The 19,944-nt window shown below is 51.7% G+C and overlaps 1 pseudogene; it reads left to right on the plus strand.

Moving 5' to 3' along the window:
• LOC144771041 (28S ribosomal RNA) overlaps positions 1-6,942 on the plus strand; it is a 7,414-nt pseudogene extending 472 nt beyond the window's left edge.
• Positions 6,943-19,944: the final 13,002 nt, after the last annotated feature.

Consider the following 19,944-nt stretch of genomic DNA (forward strand, 5'->3'; position numbering starts at 1 on the left):
GGAAGGTCGGTGACCCGGGAATTCCGGATCCCCTCCGCGGGACCGGCGCCCGGGCCCTACCCGGCCCCCGCAGGGCACATTTCTTCCGTGGCAGTGTGCCGCGACCGGGTCGGCTGGTAAGGCTTCAAGGTGGCGAGGAAGATTTGAACGCCTCCGTGCCCTCCCCTGGGCACCCGCCCCTGCCGCCCCTCGGGGCACGCTGGGGTGGTTGAAGGGGGGACGGGCCCCCTGCTCGGTTGGGGCGCACTGAGAACAGTCCGCCCCAGTCGACAGTCGCGCCGCCGGGCAGGGTTGCCCACGCCGGGCGCCAGGGGTCTGCGGCGATGTCTGTTACCCACCCGACCCGTCTTGAAACACGGACCAAGGAGTCTAACACTTGCACGAGTCGGAGGGCCGAGTGAAACCCTGTGGTGCAATGAGCAGGCGAGACCACCGGCGCGTCTCGCCTGCTCTGTCGGGGGGTGGAGCATGAGCGTACGTGATAGAACCCGAAAGATGGTGAACTATGCCTGGGCAGGGCGAAGCCAGAGGAAACTCTGGTGGAGGTCCGTAGTGGTCCTGACGTGCAAATTGGTTGTCTGATCTGGGTATAGGGGCGAAAGACTAATCGAACCATCTAGTAGCTGGTTCCCTCCGAAGTTTCCCTCAGGATAGCTGGTGCTCGGAGCCCCCAGTTTTATCTGGTAAAGCGAATGATTAGAGGTCTTGGGGCCGAAATGATCTCAACCTATTCTCAAACTTTAAATGGGTAAGAAGCCCGGCTTGCTGGCGTGGAGCCGGGCATGGAATGCGAGTGCCTAGTAGGCCACTTTTGGTAAGCAGAACTGGTGCTGCAGATGAACCGAACGCCGGGTTAAGGCGCCCGATGCCGACGCTCATCAGACCCCAAAAAAAGGTGTTGGTTGATATCGACAGCAGGACGGTGGCCATGGAAATCGGAATCACCTGCCGAATCAACTAGCCCTGAAAATGGATGGAGCCGCGGCAGGTGCAGATCTTGGTGGTAGTAGCAAATATTCAAACGAGAACTTTGAAGGCAGAAGTGGAGAAGGGTTTGATGTGAACAGGAGTTGAACATGGGTCAGTCGGTCCTAAGAGATGGGCGAGCGCGTTCGAAAGGCACGGGCAATGGCCTCCGTTGCCCTCGGCCATTCGAAAGGGAGTCTGGTTCAGATCCCCAAACCCGGAGTGGCGGAGACGGGCACCCTCAAGGTGTCCAGTGCAGTAACGCAAACGATCCCGGAGAAGCCGGCGGGAGCCCCGGGGAGAGTTCTCTATTCTTTGCGAAGGGCAGGGCGCCCTGGAATGGGTTCGGGGATGGGCGCGCGCTACGGCTGGACGAGGTGCCTCCCTCCGGGGCGGCGACGACTCTGGGCGCGAGCCGGGCCTTTCCTGTGGATCGCCCCAGCTCTGGTGGTCGCCTCTCCCCGTGCCCCCTCGCAGGGGGCGCACGGCCGGCGTTCTGCCTCAGCCGGCGCCTAGCAGCTGAATTAGAACTGGTGCGGACCAGGAGAATCTGACTGTTTAATTAAAACAAAGCATCGCGAAGGCCAGAGGCGGGTGTTGATGCGATCTGATTTCTGCCCAGTGCTCTGAATGTCAAAGTGAAGAAATTCAATGAAGCGCGGTTAAACGGCGGGAGTAACTATGACTCTCTTAACCAATTCTCGGTTGTAGTGGCCTTTACCTCCCAGTGGTCCCGCTGGTAACTGCCTCTGTAGTACTAGACTCTGCGTAGAGAAGCATATAGAGACAGGCCAAACAAGGTTCTATCATGGCAGCGAGCGTAATAGTGAGAAATGGCGAAGCAAACGAACCCAATTCCAGATGGGGTAGTTCCTGGAGAATAAAAACCCCGTTAAGATGGCGTAAGGAGGTGCTGTCTTTCCCAGAAATCATTAACCTCCTCACCGAATTTGACAAACCAGCACCCGCTTCCAACAATGCAACAGTCAACAACGATTCAGATCACGATATAGGCCCTAGTTCACCCTCCATAGCAGAAGAAGACACAACAATAGACCTCAGCAAATCCATTGAGTTTGTGGCCTCCTCAGCCAAGAATGACATTGGTACAGCAAATTTTGAAAATCTAGCCGATATGTACGAGGTCAGCGAAAATGTAATAACAAAGAAAAGTGACTACACAAAAAAAGTCACTTATTGGAAGTACCCAAACGAAAAATATAAATGTGACTTATGTGGAGACATAATGGGAACTTTTAAAGAACTGAGAAAACATGTCTCCAACAAACACAAAGGCTTCTGTCTTAAAACGTACTGTTCAAAATGTGATAAAGAAGCCGAATACCACAATATTGCATGCCATTATGCCAAATGTAAAGGATACCTCAAAAAGGAGAGCTGCCATTCCTGTGCAGCTTCTGTGACCTCAGATTTGGAACAAAAATTGGTGTTTCTCAACATGCTCGGCATGCGCATCCAAGAGCGCAAAATGAGGCTAGACTAGCAGCTCTAGCAAACAGCAAACCGTCAAAATTATGGTCACAGGAAGAAATACTGCTACTAGCAGAGTTGGAAAAAGTATATGAAAATAAGAGGAATATTAATGCGCTGATGGTTCCACATATTGACAATAAAAACAGAAAACAAATTGCAGAAAAAAGAATAGATATAAGAGATAAAAGCAAAAAATCCACAAAAGATGTACTGCAAGCATCAAATGTTTCGGAAAACGACTCTTGCGATGAACCAGAGGTTACAATGGAAGTAACAACAGAAAAGCGCAAAGACTTTATTAACCGCAAATGTGCACAAAAAATCAAGAACTGGAAGACAGAATCTCAGAAATCGAGAAGTACACCCAAAACGTAGAGCAACACGATGCTGCTATGGATCTGATGGATGAGGTGGTGACTTATATCACAGAAAACACCACTGATATAAGTCCTACACCAGCAAGTGTACCAACAAATGAACCAGCAAGAGAACTCAATAATGAGCCTATGAACTCTGCTCAAGATGAGCACCAGAATACCTCAGTAGAGAACAAGATAACAAAAAAAGACAAGAAAAACGGAAGGCTTAATCGGACGCACAAGAAAAAGTATGCCAAAGCAAAGGGCAGCTATAAAGAATACCAGGCAATGTTTCAAAAAGACAAAAAGAAAATTGCCAGGATTATCACTGATGGGGCAGAAGATGCCACTTGCCAAATCAGTGCTGTTGAAATCTTTCAATACTACAAAAACATAATTGAGAAAGAAAACAAGAAAAATCCTAATTTCATGCCGATTGATCGAATACCAGAGGATTATGAAATTAGAAATCTATGTAAAGAAATAACACTGCTCGAAATAACTCATGCCTTTGAGAACTCCAATTTAAAGAAAGCCGTGGGGCCTGATAAGATTGGTCTGAATGACTTGTATAAAGTACACAGCAAACAACCAAGACTGCTGCCCAGAATTCTATTGTCTTGGTTGATGATGAGAAGAGTACCAGAAATTATCAAAAAGAACCGATCAATTCTGATACCCAAGAATGTACCGATTAGTGAACTTAAAAAAATCAGTAACTGGTGTCCAATTACCATCGGTACTGCATTCATGAAGTTATTCACAAAAATATTAACTAAAAGACTCTCATTTTTTGTTGAATTGAATCCGAGACAAAAAGGCTTCATGAAGGTGAGAGGTTGTCTCGAGAATCTGACTCTCCTGCAAAATATCATAAAAGGGGCACGAAAAAACAAACACTCATTAGCAGTTGTGTTCATTGATATATCGAAAGCCTTAGACTCTGTCAGCCATGGTCACATTATACAGAGTCTCGCAAGGCAAAGAGTTCCATCATACATCAGAGACATAATAAAAGACTTATACACTGACTCAACAACATCTTTCAAGGGAAAGAACAACGAATCAACTCCTGAAATAACAATGAAATCTGGGGTCAAACAAGGTGACTCTTTATCCCCACTACTATTTAACATTGCCATGGATCCTCTGATCTGTGATCTTCAGAAAAATGGCAAGGGCTTCACATTTGGATCAGATGGTCTTATTGAGCAAGTCACCGCTCTCGCCTTTGCCAATGACATTGCAGTACTCAGCAGTACATGGGAAGGAATGAGTACAAATCTGAAAATCATTGAAAAGTTCAGTAAAACCACAGGATTAAAACTTAATGTGAAAAAGACACATGGATTTTATATCAGTCACCATAAAGATAAAATCCTGGTTAACAACTGTAAACCATGGCAATTTGAAAAAGAAAACATTGAAAATATTAATCCAGGAGAAAGTGAGAGATACCTTGAATTGAACTTTGATCCACACACTGGTCATACAAGCAACAACACAATTAATGAGGTTCTTGTCAATTGGACTCAAAACCTTGATAATCTACCACTTAAGCCCACTCAGAAAATAGAAATGTTGTGCCAATACTTGGTACCTAAACTATCATTCAAACTGGAAATGACAGGAACAGAAGCAAAAACTTTAAATGTTCTAGATCAAACAATAAAAAAGTATGTCAAACACTTTCTACACCTTCCTGCATACACATGTGATGGTCTCCTATATTCAAAAAGATCATTTGGGGGCCTCAGTATTTCAAAACTATGTATACAAATTGGTCTCAATAAAGTCAATAGTTTATTGTATCTCAGGGCAGCTCCAGACCTGTACATAGTGCATTCATTCATGTATGCAGGAGAAGATATGAATGAAAAAATTGATAACATCATCAAAACACACAAACTTAACATTTTAGACAGTAACTTTCTCAGCTATGATTTGAATTTGTTAGCAACATATGATTTGAGAAAAGAAGAGTTTGAGAAATGGGCAAATCTCCCTGTCCAAGGTGATGGTATAAAATACTTAGCAAGTAATCCAACCTCAAACTTCTGGATCAGCAGGCATAACAAAATGAAAGAAAACCAGTACATAGCTGCGTTGATGCTAAGAGCAAATAGTTTATATACCATAGAAACCTTCACTAGGGGAAGAAATTGTGCATTTGCTACATGTAGGTATTGTAATGATGTTTGTGAAACAATTTCTCATATTTCAGGCGCATGTCCTAAAACTAAGGACATTGGGATAAAAAGACATAACAAAATTCTGGAATTGCTCATTGATAGAGCAAAAAGGTGTGGTTGGATGGCATACAGGGAACCTCATGTTAAGAATAATCAAGGAGAACTACGAAAACCAGATGTAGTGTTTACCAAAAATGGTACAGCTGTAGTGAATAATGTTTCAATTCGTTATGAAAATTCTCAGAATTCCCTTGAATTAGCGTTTGAGAGTAAAGTGAAATACTATCAGGATCTGTCACAGCAAATCAAAGATCTCACAAAATTTAACACTTAAATTTCATGGATTTATCGTTGGTTGTCATGGTATTTGGCCTCAATGTAATGATGTTGTTCTGGCTGATTTAGGTCTACAGATGGCATTTCCATTAAAAAAAATGTTTGCCTGACTGCTTTAATGGACACTCTTAAAATGTGCCAAGTATTCATGGACAATTGAATATCAAGCTTATACTGAGATGTACACTTTCTTGCAGCACACATGTCACCCTTATAAAGCATAATGTTTTAACATATAGGTTTATAGTTGACACAAGAGTTAGTATGGATGTAAATTTTATAGATGCGAATTTTTCTAGATGTGCTTTTTCTAATTAGATGTGCAATTTGTAGATGTGTATTTTTGTTTTATATATGTGTGCTTATAACAATGTAGATATAGTGTGTACATCATACTTATTGAAATGTCTTGAATGATGAATAGGTCTCAAATAATTGCATACACATAATTATCACACATTGATTATTGATGTCCTGCTAATCATATTTTAATTTCTCAGGACTGTTCGTAGACAATCTTAAAATTGTTGGAAAAGTACTGCAGGGTGTACTATCTCTGGCCTATACGTGATCCCAGTTCCAGTGAGGACAGCATTTGTGGCTTTACTCCGGAGCGAAAGAATGTTGTATTGTTGGAAGCAAAACCGAATTGACGCTGATGGGCAGCATAATAACCCAGAATGAGCCACCGCGAGGTGGTACAGATTAGCCAAATGCCTCGTCATCAAATTAGTGACGCGCATGAATGGATGAATGAGATTCCCACTGTCCCTACCTACTATCTAGCGAAACCACAGCCAAGGGAACAGGCTTGGCGGAATCAGCGGGGAAAGAATCCCCAGTTGAGCTTGATTCTAGTCTGGCACTGTGAAGAGACATGAGAGGTGTAGGATAAGTGGGAGGCCCTCGGGCCGCCGGTGAAATACCACTACTCCTATCGTTTTTTCACTTACCCGGCTCTCGCTTCTGGCTCCAAGCGGCCGCCGGGCGTGACCCGCTCCGGGGACAGTGGTAGGTGGTGAGTTTGACTGGGGCGGTACACCTGTCAAACGATAACGCAGGTGTCCTAAGGCTAGCTCAGGGAGGACAAAAACTTCCCGCGGAGCAGAAGGGCAAAAGCTCGCTTGATCTTGATTTTCAGTATGAATACAGACCGTGAAAGCGGGGCCTCACGATCCTTCTGATTTTTCGGGTTTCAAGCAAAAGGTGTCAGAAAAGTTACCACAGGGAAAACTGGCTTGTGGCGGCCAAGTGTTCAGACATTTGGTGTATGTGCTTGGCTGAGGGGCCAATGGGACGAACGCCTCTAAGTCAGAATACCCCTAAACCGCAATGATACCGCAGTGCCGTGGAGCCTCGGTTGGCCTGTGATAGCCGGCCTCTCTTGATGGGCCAGTGCGTAGAGCCGCTCGCTTGGGGATCGGAGTGCGAACGGAAGGGGGCCGCCTCCATCGCCCTTAGTGCACCACATGTTCGTGGGGCACCCGGTGCTAAATCATTCGTAGACGACCAATTCTGGGTTAGGGTTTCGTAAGTAGCAGAGCAGCTACCTCGCTGCGATCTATTGTAAGTCATCCTCTGAGCCAAGCTTTTGTCTCTCCGTGTGTGGGTGCCCGTGGACGCCTCCCTCCACCACACCCAGGGGTGGGTCCCTCTGCTGCCAGGCCGGCGGGAGGGATGCTGAGGGGGTAACGCGGGTCTGCGGGAGGCCGCCTCCACCACGTGCCCTTCAGCACGGGGGCCTCCATCTCTCACAGGTCGGCAGGGTGACCAGATGGCCTCCACTTCCCGCTGCTCCCAGGCAAGTCGGGCAGGGAGGTGAGCAGCAGCCACCCGGGGGAAGGAGCCTCCAGAGCGGCTGTCTCGGTGTGCCCGGCCACCCTCGCCAGACTGCAAGGGCGACTGGGTACGGCCCCTGCGGGCAGGGTGACCAGATGGCCCTCCGAGCTGTGTGACCAGATGGCCCTGCAGGCTGGGTGACTAGATGGCCCTGCGGGCTGGCGGCCGGGCTAACTCCAATTTCTGTCCTTCCTCAAAATTCCATAAGCCTCCTTCCTCAAAACTCTATACGCCCACACTAATTGGGGGCTTAATAGTCGAGGAAAATGGGCTCCCCGGGCAGGCCGTCGGGGAGAGGACGTGGCCTGGGCTTAACCCTCCTTTGTTCCGTCTGAGGGTCTGGGTGCTGGGGACAGGGGTCCACCGGGACCCGGGGAGGCTTTCCTGGCCTGGCTAGGGTTCGGAAGCTGGGACCGGCCCGGGGCTTGGGCTCCGTCCGGCAGGCCCCGGGGTGCGTGAACCCCTGTCCTGCAAGCCGTCAGAGGGTCCGGGCGCTGGGGACGGGAGTCCACCGGGGCTCGGGGAGGCTCTACCCAGCCTGGCTAGAGTTTGGAAGCTGGGACCGAGCCTGGGGCTTGAGCTCCGTCCGGCGGGCCCCGGGGTGCGTGAGCCCCCCGTCCTGCAAGCCATCGGAGGCGCCGGGGGTCCACCGGGGCCTGGGGAGGCTCTCCCCGGCCTGGCTAGGGTTCGGAAGCTGTGACCCGGCCCTGGGCTTGAGCTCCGTCTGGCGGGCCCCGGGGTCCAGTTGCCCCCCGTCCGGCAAGCCAGCCGAGGGTCCGGGCGCAGGTGATGGGCGTCCACGGGGCCCTGGGGAGACTGTCCCCAGCCTGGCTAGGGTTCGGAAGCTGGGACGGGCAAGCTGGGACGGGCCCGCGGCTCGTGCTGCATCCGGTGGGACCCGGGGTGCGGGAGCCCCCCTTCCCGCAAGCCAGCCGAGGGTCTGGGCGCTGGGGACGGGGGTCCACTGGGGCCCGGGGAGGCTCTCCCCGGCCTGGCTGCTTTCAGAAGCAGGGACTGGGCCGGGAAGCAGAGGTGGCTGGCTTCATCCATTACGCTGTCAGAGCGGAGTTTTCTGCCCACCCCCAGGAAACACATCAAATTAAGTTTAGACAGGAACGTAGTACACCCAGAGATACTCCCATAAATCTTTTTTTTTTAATTAAAATATCCCATAGACGGGGGGGCGTGGCCTTGAGGGCGACGATGGTGGACGCGGCTCTTTAGAGCTCCCGCCAGCCCGTACCTGATCCGTCGCATTATCCTTGCCCCCGAGTCCGACTCCCGACCCAAACTTGCAGCGGAGGTGGAGTCCGGCGAGGGGTGCCCTCCGGTGCAAGAACCGGAGCACTGGCTACATCGGTGGCGGAGTTAGTGGTGGCGACGACCTGGGGCCTACACTAGCCGAGTGACGCCGGGGCCTCAATTTTGGTGATCCCCGGCCCGGGGCTCCGGGCTCGGCGGGCGGGGCCGGCGGTGCAGCCCGCGACCAGAGGCTTGATCCTGCAAGAGGAGCGGAGGTGCCAGAGGCTACCATATCCTGCATCTGGGGGGTGAGTGCAGCCCCCCAGACCCTGAGGGCGGACAGTACCTGCTGCGGGGCCCGGAGACCGGGGCCTAGATTTTGGTGCCTTGCGCATTGCGGCGCTGGGGCGGCTGGTGCTGCGGCCCCCCGGAGTGCGATCCTGCCTGCTCCTTGGCCTGAAGCCTTGGCGATTGTCTGCCTTCTGGTTGGCTGGGGGCCCCCCCTCTGTCCCGGACTTCTCTGGAGGTGGTGCCCGGCCTTGGAGTTGCTGGAGGGCCCTGGTTGCGTCGACGAGGTGAGCTGTTGGCCCGCTGCCGGGGGCTTGGACCTGCCTCGGGGCGAAGGTACCGGGGGTGGCCTTATCCTGCGACTGGGGGTGAGTGTGGCCTCCCGGACCCCTGGGGTGCCCCGGATTTGCCTGGAGGTGGTGCCTGACTTCGGGGTGGCTGGCGATCCCTCGGCTGAGACGACGGGGTGTACAGTCGGCCCGCTGGAGCCTGCTCCCCTGCTGGACGGTGGCCTAGCCCTGGGAGCTTTGCGTGTGCCCCCCCCCCCCCCGCGGACGGACTGTGGCGGTCTGCTGGCCTGAGATTGGGTGCCACACTTGGTGGTGAATTGCGGCGCGGACAGCCCGGCTGTGAGGACAGGTGCCTGCCCTGGGGCTCCGGTCACCTGAGGAGAGTTTCACCATGACCCGAGGGGGGGGAGGGCCCGCCAAACAGGGCCCAATTGACAAATTTACTGGCCCGAGTGGGAGTCAGGGGGCGTCCGGTGGCCAGGGTTCGGGCCCCGACAACGCGGCGCTCATGGCGGCGATCACCCAGTCCAGGGACATGCTCGATGCCAAGATTGGGGCTGTTGGAGCGGACGTCACCCTGCTGCGCCAAGATCTGCGCAACGCCGTGGCTAGAATTACTGAGACCGAATCGAGGATCTCTGTCGTGGAGGACGATGTTGGGACCCTGAAGCGGAAAGTGGCGGCGATGGAAAACATTCAACGTGGTCTGGCGCTTAGGGTCGAGGATGCCGAAGGGCGGGCGCGCAGAAACAACCTACGCTTCGTGGGTTTTCCGGAGGGGTGCGAGAAGGGCAATATGGAACGGTTCCTGACTCAGTGGCTGGAGAGTTGGCTCCCCCCGGAGGCCCTGTCCCGCTGTTTCGTGATCGAACGCGCCCACAGGGCTCTGACGCAGAAGCCGCCGGAGGGTGAGAGGCCCAGACCTGTGATCGCCAAACTCTTGAACTTTCATGACAAGGACACCATTCTGCGGGAAGCGAGGGCCAAAGACTCTCTTCTGTTTGAAAATCAAAAAATTATGATCTTCCCGGACTATACTAGGCTCGTGCAACAACAGCGGCACTCCTTTCTAGCCGCTAAGGCGAAACTCCGGGGCCTAAAGATCCAGTACTCCTTACTCTATCCGGCTCGCCTACGGGTGATCTTTCAATCTCGTACCCATTTCTTCGACACCCCGGAGGCCGTGTTCAAATGGACGGATGAGACGGTGAGAATCAGACCGCACGATCAGCCTGGATTGAACCCGGGACGTTCACGGGAGCCGTCGCAAGATCGGGGGGACCAGGCTGCCAGGCCCCGAAGGGATAGGAAGTCACGATCGCGGAAACGGACCGCTTCCCGAGGTGGATCTCCTTCTGCTGCGCCTACTGACTCTGATCACTCTGGAAGAGGCCGCTGACAGCCAGTGGGGACATAGGCCCGTATTGGTCTACCATGATTCCCGGCTGAGTGGACATGCTCCGCGGGGTCCCATTTTACCGCCTGGCTTTGCAACTGTTCGTTGATCATGAGGGGGTACTGGGAGTGGGGGCTCGGGGGTTGCATGTTAGGGGCTGTTGTTCTCCTACGACTGTAGGAGGTTTGGGGGGGGAGGGGTGTGATTACTGTTCTGGGGGAGTTGGGATCCATTGGTATGGATGGCTCGGGGCTCTCTGTTCTGGACCCTGGGTCACCCATGCCGCGACAGGTACTTCATGGTTCCTTGAGGTATAGGGTGGGGGGCGGTGGGGTGTGGGTGGCTGGAGACAAGGCCACTAAGTTGGGACTGTACTTTGATCTGGACTATGCTGACGTTCTATTGTTGGTTGGCCCTGAGGTTTGGGGTGAGACGAGGGTTGCTCGTTGGGTTTTGTTGGGGTTCTGGGACGGGAGGGTGGGACTGCACGTGTGTTTTGCTGTATTGTTCTTTGCTGTGTGTGATGGGTGGCAATGGCGAGGACGCCCTGTTGATCTAGTCCCGCTGGATTATGGCTGATGGGACTCATAGACTCCCCGGGGAGTCATTGCGGGTGGTCACGTGGAATGTCAGGGGGTTGCTTGACAAGATCAAGCGTGGTGCTGTGTTGCGTTGGGGGAAGCGTGAGAGTGCTGACATATTATTGCTCCAGGAAACGCACATGATGGGTTCGAAAGTGTTGGGCCTGCAGAGGTTTGGCTACCACCAGGTGTTCCATGCTGGTTTTTCCCGGGGATCTAGGGGTGTGGCCATTTTGATTCATCGCAGGGTGGCATACGTCCATGAGGAACAGTGGGTTGACCCGCAGGGTCGGTTTATCTTTGTCAAGGGCATGGTGGGTGCTGAAACTGTGGTCTTTGGGAGTGTCTATGCCCCCCCCCCCCTGCAGTGGGCCCTGGCTGAGCGACTCTTCACTGTGTGGGAGGACATCCCTGATTCCTTGGCGATGGTTGGTGGTGATTGGAACGATGTGATGGATGCGAGTGTGGACCGCTGGCGGCGCCGGGATGTGCTGGACGTTGCCCCTCCCTCTGCTCGCACTAGATTGCATGCTATGGCTGAGGGACTGGGTTGGTCGGATACCTGGAGGCATATGCATCCTGCAGCTCGTGAATATACCTATGTCTCTGCTGTGCATGGCTCCTACTCGAGGTTGGACTGTGTGTTTGTGCCCAGGGGCTGCTTGTGTAGAGTGAAAAGTGCTGATATTCTGCCTAGGGGTCTGTCCGATCACTCCCCGGTCTCGGTTAGGGTGGAACTCTGCCGAACGCGCCAACCGTTTCGATGGCGGATGTCCTCATGGCATCTGCAGCAGCCGGCCTACGTGACGCATTTACGGGAGGCGCTGGACTTCTACTGGCGGGAGAACCTTGTGGGGGACGTGGATGCTGGGGTGGTGTGGGAGGCCATGAAGCCCACTATCCGTGGAGTGGACATTGCGTGGTGCGCCGCGGCGCGTCGGAAACGGCGGGAACTGATCATAGACGCGGCTACAAGGGTGGAAACGTTGGCAGGGCAGAACCGCGCGGGGGGAGACGACGCCGGGTTGCGATTGCTTCTCCAGGCTCAACAGTCCTATGCGTCTGTCCTGCTTGATGAGGCTAGACAGGCGTGGCTGGCCACACGTAGTAGAATATACCAGTGGGGGGACAAGTCGTGCACGATGCTTCATAGACTCTGCCAACGCCATCTTCAGCCGCTTGTGCTGCCGGGGCTCACGTCTGCTGACGGTGAGGTCATTACCGATCCAATTGAACTGGCGGCGAGTTTTGCCGCTTACTATGCTGCCCAATACGCCCCATGCGGCCGCCTGTCCGCTGATGAGGTGGTTAAATTTATTGAGGACCTGCCCCCCAAGGCAGTGTCTGACGAAACCAGGACAGCCCTGGATGTGCCCCTTTCAGCTGAGGAACTGGGCGATGCCCTGGGACAGCTTAATACTGGGAAAGCCCCTGGCCCAAGTGGTTACCCGAGTGAGTTCTTCAAAAAGTTTCATGTACAGCTGGGGCCCCATTATCACCGTGCGCTTGAGACTGCACGTGAGCAGGGCACACTGCCCCGGGACTGGAGGCACGCCGAAATAGTGGTCTTTCAGAAGCCGGGTAGACCCCCGGAGAGGCACGACTCCTACCGCCCCATTTCGTTGCTCAATATTGAGGCTAAAGTGCTGGCTAAGGCTCTAGCGAATCGCTTGTCCCCACATATAACAGATCTTGTGCATCCGGATCAGGCCGGGTTCATGCCTCATAGGGCGACGCGGCACAACATCAGACGCGCGCAGGCGGCGATTGATGCAATGGGAGCCACAGGGGAGCAGGCGGCCTTATTGCTGGCTGACATCAATAGGGCCTTTGACTCTGTCAGTTGGATGTACCTGTTTGCACTCTTGCCCCGGCTCAATCTCGGCCCGGTCTTCCTGTCCTATATTAAACTATTGTACACCGACAATACGGCCTCGGTGCGGGTTGCGGGGGCGGTATCGGAGACGTTTCCAATTGGTCGAGGGACCAGGCAGGGATGCCCACTCTCCCCCTATTTGTTTGCTCTCCTTATGGAGCCGCTGGCTGCCTGGGTCCGTATAGATGCGCAAATGCGGGGGTTTGTGTGGAGCGTCAGTTTAACTGATAGAATTGCGCTTTACGCGGACGATGTCCTTTTCTTTCTTACCGACCTGCGGCGATCGGGACCGCGCGTCCTGGAAATCATGCAAGTCTTTGGGGAGGTCTCCGGTCTCTATTTGAATCTGCGTAAATCCACCCTTTGGGTGCTGGATGGCGGTGATGTGACAGATCCCTGGACGCTGGGGCTTCAGGTGGCTACACGTGGCCTGAAATACTTGGGAGTGTTCCTGTCGAACTCGGCGGACGTTGCGTGGGAGCGCAATGTAGTGCCGGTTTGGGATCGGGTGCAGTCGGATGTCAAGACTTGGTCTCGAATGCCACTCTCTATATTTGGCAGGTCCGCTATTTTTAAGATGGTGGCCCTCCCGCGTCTCCTCTACCAGTTGCAGAATCATCCCTATCCAATTGCACCCCGGTGGTTCCGACAAGTCAACTCGGTTTTAGGCCGTTTTCTGTGGGCGGGGGGGACGGCCAGAGTGGCTCTCCGTACATGCTTCTTGTCCACCTATTGCGGGGGCCTAGCCACCTCGGATCTCTTATCCTATTACCAAGCCGCTCATCTGCTTATCCTGAACGACTGGTGGTATGGTGACAGAGCGGATCCGGCCTATGCCCTGGAGCGCTCCTTGATGGGTGACAACACGCTCCACACGGTTCTCTACTCGGCCCGCGTGCGGCGGGATCTGCCGAGGGTGACGTGCCTTGTTTTTGCGGTGTGGAGGCAGGCCTTGCGCCGCATGGGCTGGTGGGGTCGCCTGACCGCTGAGACGCCGCTTTGGCATAATGGCCTCTTGCCCGAGCTTTCGGCCCTGACGGGATTCGACGGATGGGATGCGATCGGGATTTCGCGACTGGGTAATGTGATGTCCGGTACGACTCTCAAGTCCTTTCAGGCACTTAGCGCTGAGTTTGATATGCCCCAGTCCCAATTTTTCCGATATTTGCAACTTCGCCATGCGCTGATGCCCAGCATTGTCACCTTAGCTTCCCTTCCAGAGTTTAGTCCCATTGAGGCAAAGGTCTTTATGGGTGATTTGGGTGATAAGAAAGTCTCTCGCATCTATCAGACTTTGGTCACTCATTGCTCCTCCACCCTTCTTTCGTTGAAGACGGCTTGGGAAGCTGACGTTGGCCCCCTTGACGAGGATGACTGGAGGGAGGCTCTGGAGTCCCCTAAAGGTGCGGCCATTGCCATGCGGCTTAGGCTAATCCAGTTCAAGATTCTCCATAGGGCCTACTTCACCCGTGAACGACTGTGGAAGGCTGGCTTGATTGAGTCCCCTGAATGTTTGCGCTGCGGGAATGCAGTGGGCGATTTGCTTCATACGATGTGGTCGTGCCCGAGGCTGGTGGGGTTCTGGAGGGGAGTGTGGGGCTGTTTGTCGGAAGTGTTGTGTTGGACTCTTCCTCGTACCCATCGCCTAGGCCTCCTACACGTCTTGGAGGGGGTTGGTGGAAACATATACAAACGGCATCTCCTGCTCCTGGGTCTAGTGGTGGCCAAGAGGGACCTGGCCCGAGCGTGGAAGGATGTGAGGGCTCCCCCCCTGTGTGCGTGGAGGGCCGGATTGGACTTTTGCATGGGCCTGGAACGGCCGGTATTTGAGGCGCGCGGTTGCCCCCGCAAACATTTCAAGATCTGGAAGAGGTGGGCTGAGTATAGGGGGCTGACACTTGACCCTCCAGCGGAACTGGAGGAAGATCCCTAGAAGTCTGTTATTGGCGAGTCCTTGCATTTTGCCACGAATCCTATCTCATGTTGAAACGTGCAGCAGTTGTTACACGCGTGCGAGGGGTGGGGTGGGACACAGGGGTGGGGTTGGGAGGAGTGGGTAGTTGGGGTTTTTGAGGATGGGGGAAGGCATCGTGCTGTTAATGTTTATCTATCTTTCATGACTGACTGGTTGGTCACTTGGTCCTGTGCTGTCATGCTATCATGATGTTTGGTGGTGTTCTCCTGACTGTGGGGAGCCACGCATATTACTTGCCCGATCCTGCCAATAAATAAAAAATTTTGTTGTGAAAAAAAAAAATATCCCATAGACTGTTGACAAAAACCCCATTTGTCAACCAAAGAGGGAATGAAAAAAATATACTTGCAACAATTGTAGAAGGCTTGCCTATGTTGATCCAAAGACAGTTTAGACAGCATCCCAATCTCACAGTAGATCGAGCTATTAAGATGGCTAATATGTTTTCTGAGCCTCAGACCAATAAAAGCGGAACAGTAGAAGGTAAAGTATTAAAGCACCACCATTGTCCATGGAGAGAGCCTTTAGATGTACTCTGCCCCTAAATCGAAATGCCAGTAAAAACAAACTCTGTCATGGAGACAGTGACATCAATGGGGCCCCAGTGCTTCAAGTGCAGGGACCGGGGTCTAATTGCCCAGTTTTGCAGAAAAAATAAAAATGAGGAGAAACCAATAGAAGTTGCCGGGACTCAGATATACCCAGGAACCAGAACTGGCCTAGTATGTTCCCCTCCAGGTGAATAATAAGATGATTACCACACTGATGGACTCTGGTTGTAGACAGTCATAAGAGGTAGTTTGATACTTCTCCATCAGATTCTTCCTGTTGGACTTGGCCTTCTCTGCAGGGTCACCCCCAAACGTTGTGCTTTCACCCCTACTCCTGTTTGCTGAAATGTGTTTTATTGGCATTAGAACCCTGTGCACCTTATCACTACTAACCATTGCTAAGGTGCTTGTTGTCATGCCCCGAGGTCCCACTCGCGAAGAAGTTCTAATTGCCTTAGTCACTATATAAGACGCACCACATCAACAGAACGCCGCTTTGCGTTCTAGCGTCTAGCTCACACTTCCGCGTGTTCTGTCCCCGTAGGATTTGCCTGTCTTCCGGTTTTTGGTCGGTTGTGTTTCCTGTCTTGATTCTCCGCGACCTCCGTGAGGGTGTTCTGTTCCGTTGTATCCCGTGGCCCTCCTTGGCGGTCCCACTACCGCGCTGACACTCTTACAATCTTGTGTCAGCATTTCTGTTACCTTCTTGGGAGTCTTCACAAACACGTTTGGTGCAATTCGTGTTTGCTTTACTTATTTCCCCCCCCCCCCGTTCATACTCCCCTGTTCCTGGTGCTCCGCCCGGCGGCCAGGTCTTTCCCCGCGGTCCGGCCGGGTACTGCCTATTCCAGGTTTCCCTGTTCCTGGTGCTCCGCCCGGCGGCCGGGTCTTTCCCCGCCGTCCGGCCGGGTACTGCCTGCTGCATATTCATCTTGGTTCACTGGCCGGAGCTGCCTCCCGTTGGGTGAATCACCTAACCAGTCTTCCCTTTGGCATTTTGGAATACTTTTGTTTGGGGCACTTGGGTGGACCAGTGTGTGGTGTGTTTCGAGGCTCAGCTACTAGAATCACGGTAACAGCGCTTGCGCTGCCTCTCCTATAATATGGTATGTGGTTACTGTTGTAGATGACTAAGTTGTGATATTGTCTGGCAGATTATACCTTGTACATACTCCAGAAGAAAGGCTCACACATGCGCATCTCACCTTGGAATAGAGTTGGGTGCTCTTCAAGTATTCTCCATAAGAATAGCGGGGTGAGATTCACAAATCACTTTCTTTTATATGCTAGTATAGAGTGGGATAGAGTGCTTACAATCTATGCCCTTTTGTTGTACAGAGAGCGGACACCAAATCTACCCACCAGTAGTATTTCAAAGTCCAGGCTATTAGCTGTGGTAGGTGCTATTTATGTATATATGTAGGCATTGTGTATGTACACTGTTTTGTAACAAGGTAAAGGTAGTAACATCTTCTTTCCCTTACAGCCTGCCTCCTCATCAAGTGTCCACACTGAAGTTCCACAGTCAAGACCGTTATTTCCCCCGCCTTTCCTTGTTTTGTTTCCCTGTTTTCCCCTGGTGTGCCATTCGATACTCTAGAGTTTGATAGAGTCGGAAGGCCGTAGGGGAAGGCTGAGGACTATTCTCCGTATTCCTGACGCTCCTGCGGAACAAGCCTGGAAATCATTACACTTGTGCTCTCTCTTTTAAACATGATAAACTTGGCAGTTGGCACATTTAAGTAACTTGTAATAACTTAGTAAAGTGGTACTACATGTACCTAGGGCCTGCAAATTAAATGGTACTGGTGGGCATGAACTAGACCTGCCATTGCAGTCTGTGTGCAGTTTTAAACTGCTGATTCGACTGGTCACAAACCTTTTACCAGGCCTAACCCTCCCTTTTTAATACATATAAGACCCCTATGATAATCCGTAAGCAGCCAATAGGCAAGGTGCATTGTATTTATAAAGTAGGACATGTATTTTTAAGTTTTATATGTCCTAACAGTGAAAAACTCCTAAATTAGTTTTCCACTACTAAAAGGCATACCTCTCCACAGGATAACATTGGGTCACCCTATTACATTTAATAAGTGCTGACTTTTGATTGGGAGCAGGGAGAATTGTTTGGTCTCAAATTGATTGTAATTTAAAATCCCTTTTAATGGAAAAGTCTAATTTTAGATTATAATTTTGAAAATGCTACTTTGAGAAGGTTGGTGTTTTCCTGGCCTAAACCTTCTGAGGCATTTGAGGAGTTTCCAGCTGCCAGGGCCTGTAATTGCTCCCCCATCTGGAATACGTATTGGGCCCAGACAGTGAACAATAGTACCAATATTTCACCTAAAGAAAAAAAGAGTAGGAGAGAGCTGTGAATAGAAAACAAAAAAAGAATAGTCCAAAATACTTTAATCTCACAAGAACCGTGGCAGTTGAATAGAAATTCTGAGCTACCCATCAATGATGTATTTGAGATGTCTTAAATTATGTCATAGAACATGTCATGAGTGATGTTATATGTGAGGTCATAAGCAGTGCATGGCGGGGATGCAAGTTATAGTTAGCGCTGCTAATTATAGCTGGTGAATTTCTGTGTTTTTTTAGTTCACAACATTAATGTTATCACTGACATATTCACCTAACTGTAACACTACTTTAACCTTTGTTTTTTTCCAGTGAATTTCTAGTTTGTTTTAACACAAAGTAATACCTAATTACCAGACGTAAATACAACCCCTGCCATGCACGGCCGCTAGGGGCATTGGCTGCAGGGCCTGGCCTGTGTCCAGGCCCTGCAGCCAACCTCCCCTCCATTGAGACCTCTGTATCAAATAAGAAGGTGTGCATAGTAGTGCGTGGGGAGGGTCTAACCTCTCCTTTGAGACCTCTCTCTTAGATTACTGGTGTGGTAGTAGGGTGTATGGGGAGTGAGTAGCCTTTCCTTTGAGACCTCTCTCTCACATGACAGGTGTGCATAGAAGGGTGTGTGGACGAACTGGCCTCTCCTTTGAGACCTCTCTCTCAGATGACGGGTGTGCGTAGTAGGGTGGGTGGATGGACTGGCCTCCCCTTTGATACCACTCTCCCAAATGGCAGGTGTGCGTAGTAGTGAGTGGGGGGGACTGGTCTCTCTTTTCACACCTCTCTCTCACATGACAGATGTGCGTAGTATGATATGTTGATGGACTGGTCTCTCATTCAAAACCTCTCTCTCAGATGACGGGTGTGCATAGTAAGATGTATGGGAAGTGACAGGCCTCTTCTTTGAGACCTCTCTCAAATGACAAGTGTGCATGGTATTAAGTGGGGAGGGACTGGTCTCTCGCTCAAGACCTCTCTTTCAGATGACGGGTGTGAGTAGTAGGGTGTAGATGGACTGGCCTTTCCTTTCAGAACCCCCTCTCTTGGTTTATGGATGTATGTAGTAGAGTGCGGAGAGGGACTGTGCTCTCCTTTGTCCTCTGCATTTTAAAAATTGTACTTTGCACAGAAAATTATTGCACTTGGAATAGATCGTCATTTTAAAAATTGCACAGCGTCCTGAGGCGGAAAGCCGGGACCTGCATTTAAACATTGTTGGCAATTTTAAAACTGTATTAGGGTTTTAAAAGCACTTGCACTTTGTTACTGACCCGATTGTAGCCGAGTAGGGGCTGCTCGGGGCCGCCATTTTGGGTGAGGAGAAGGTGGAGGGCTAGCATACTAGCGCTAAGCCCCTCACGCCCTCACGTCCTCCCGCCCTCGACAGGATAAAATGGCACCCTTATACAGGAGGCGCAGCGGACGGGCGCAGCGGGGGCGCCGGCGGGGCGCCGAAGGCGCGCCAAAGGCAAGCCCGTCTGCGCCCGTCCGCGACGGGCCGGGACCGGGGGCTATACCCCCTGCCCAATTAACTACAGGCGGTACTAGCCACTTCATTTCGTACTCCAGCAGCGAGCTCAGGGGCCTCAACTGCCTAGGGGTAAGAAAGACTACACAATGTGCTCGAATGGAACCACTTGATACTATGGGCCCTTTCTGTTGTCGGAACTGCCGATGGGGAAGTGACACAGGGACAGAAGCCAGTCTGATATGTAACCCCAAACCTGGCCCTCAAATGCATTTACCTCAATGCTAGATCCCTACCCAAACACGCGACGGAGCTATGGGACATATTGACCGACTTCAAACCTGATTTGGCTTTCATAACTGAGACCTGGCTTGATACCCACAGTACCCCAGATATCGCGACAGCCCTTCCAGCAGAGTACAAAATACTCACCTTGAATAGAGTGAAGAAAAGAGGCGGAGGGGTAGCTTTGTTATTTAGGGAATCCTTCACCTGTAGACAAGAAGCGATTACACAGGCCAATAGCCATGAAGCAATGGCGTTCTCAGTATCCATAAACACCAACATTCTATTTGGTGGAGTGATAGTTTATAACCCTCCAGCCAGTACATTAGACTTTAGCGCCCAACTCTTTACCCAAATCTTGCCGGTCTGTCTTAAAAACAAGAATATTTTGCTGATAGGGGACTTCAATGTACGCTTTGATAGTAGTAATAACTCTTTAACT

This window comes from Lissotriton helveticus, chromosome 7 (genome assembly GCF_964261635.1).
Source record: "Lissotriton helveticus chromosome 7, aLisHel1.1, whole genome shotgun sequence".
NCBI lineage: Eukaryota > Metazoa > Chordata > Amphibia > Caudata > Salamandridae > Lissotriton > Lissotriton helveticus.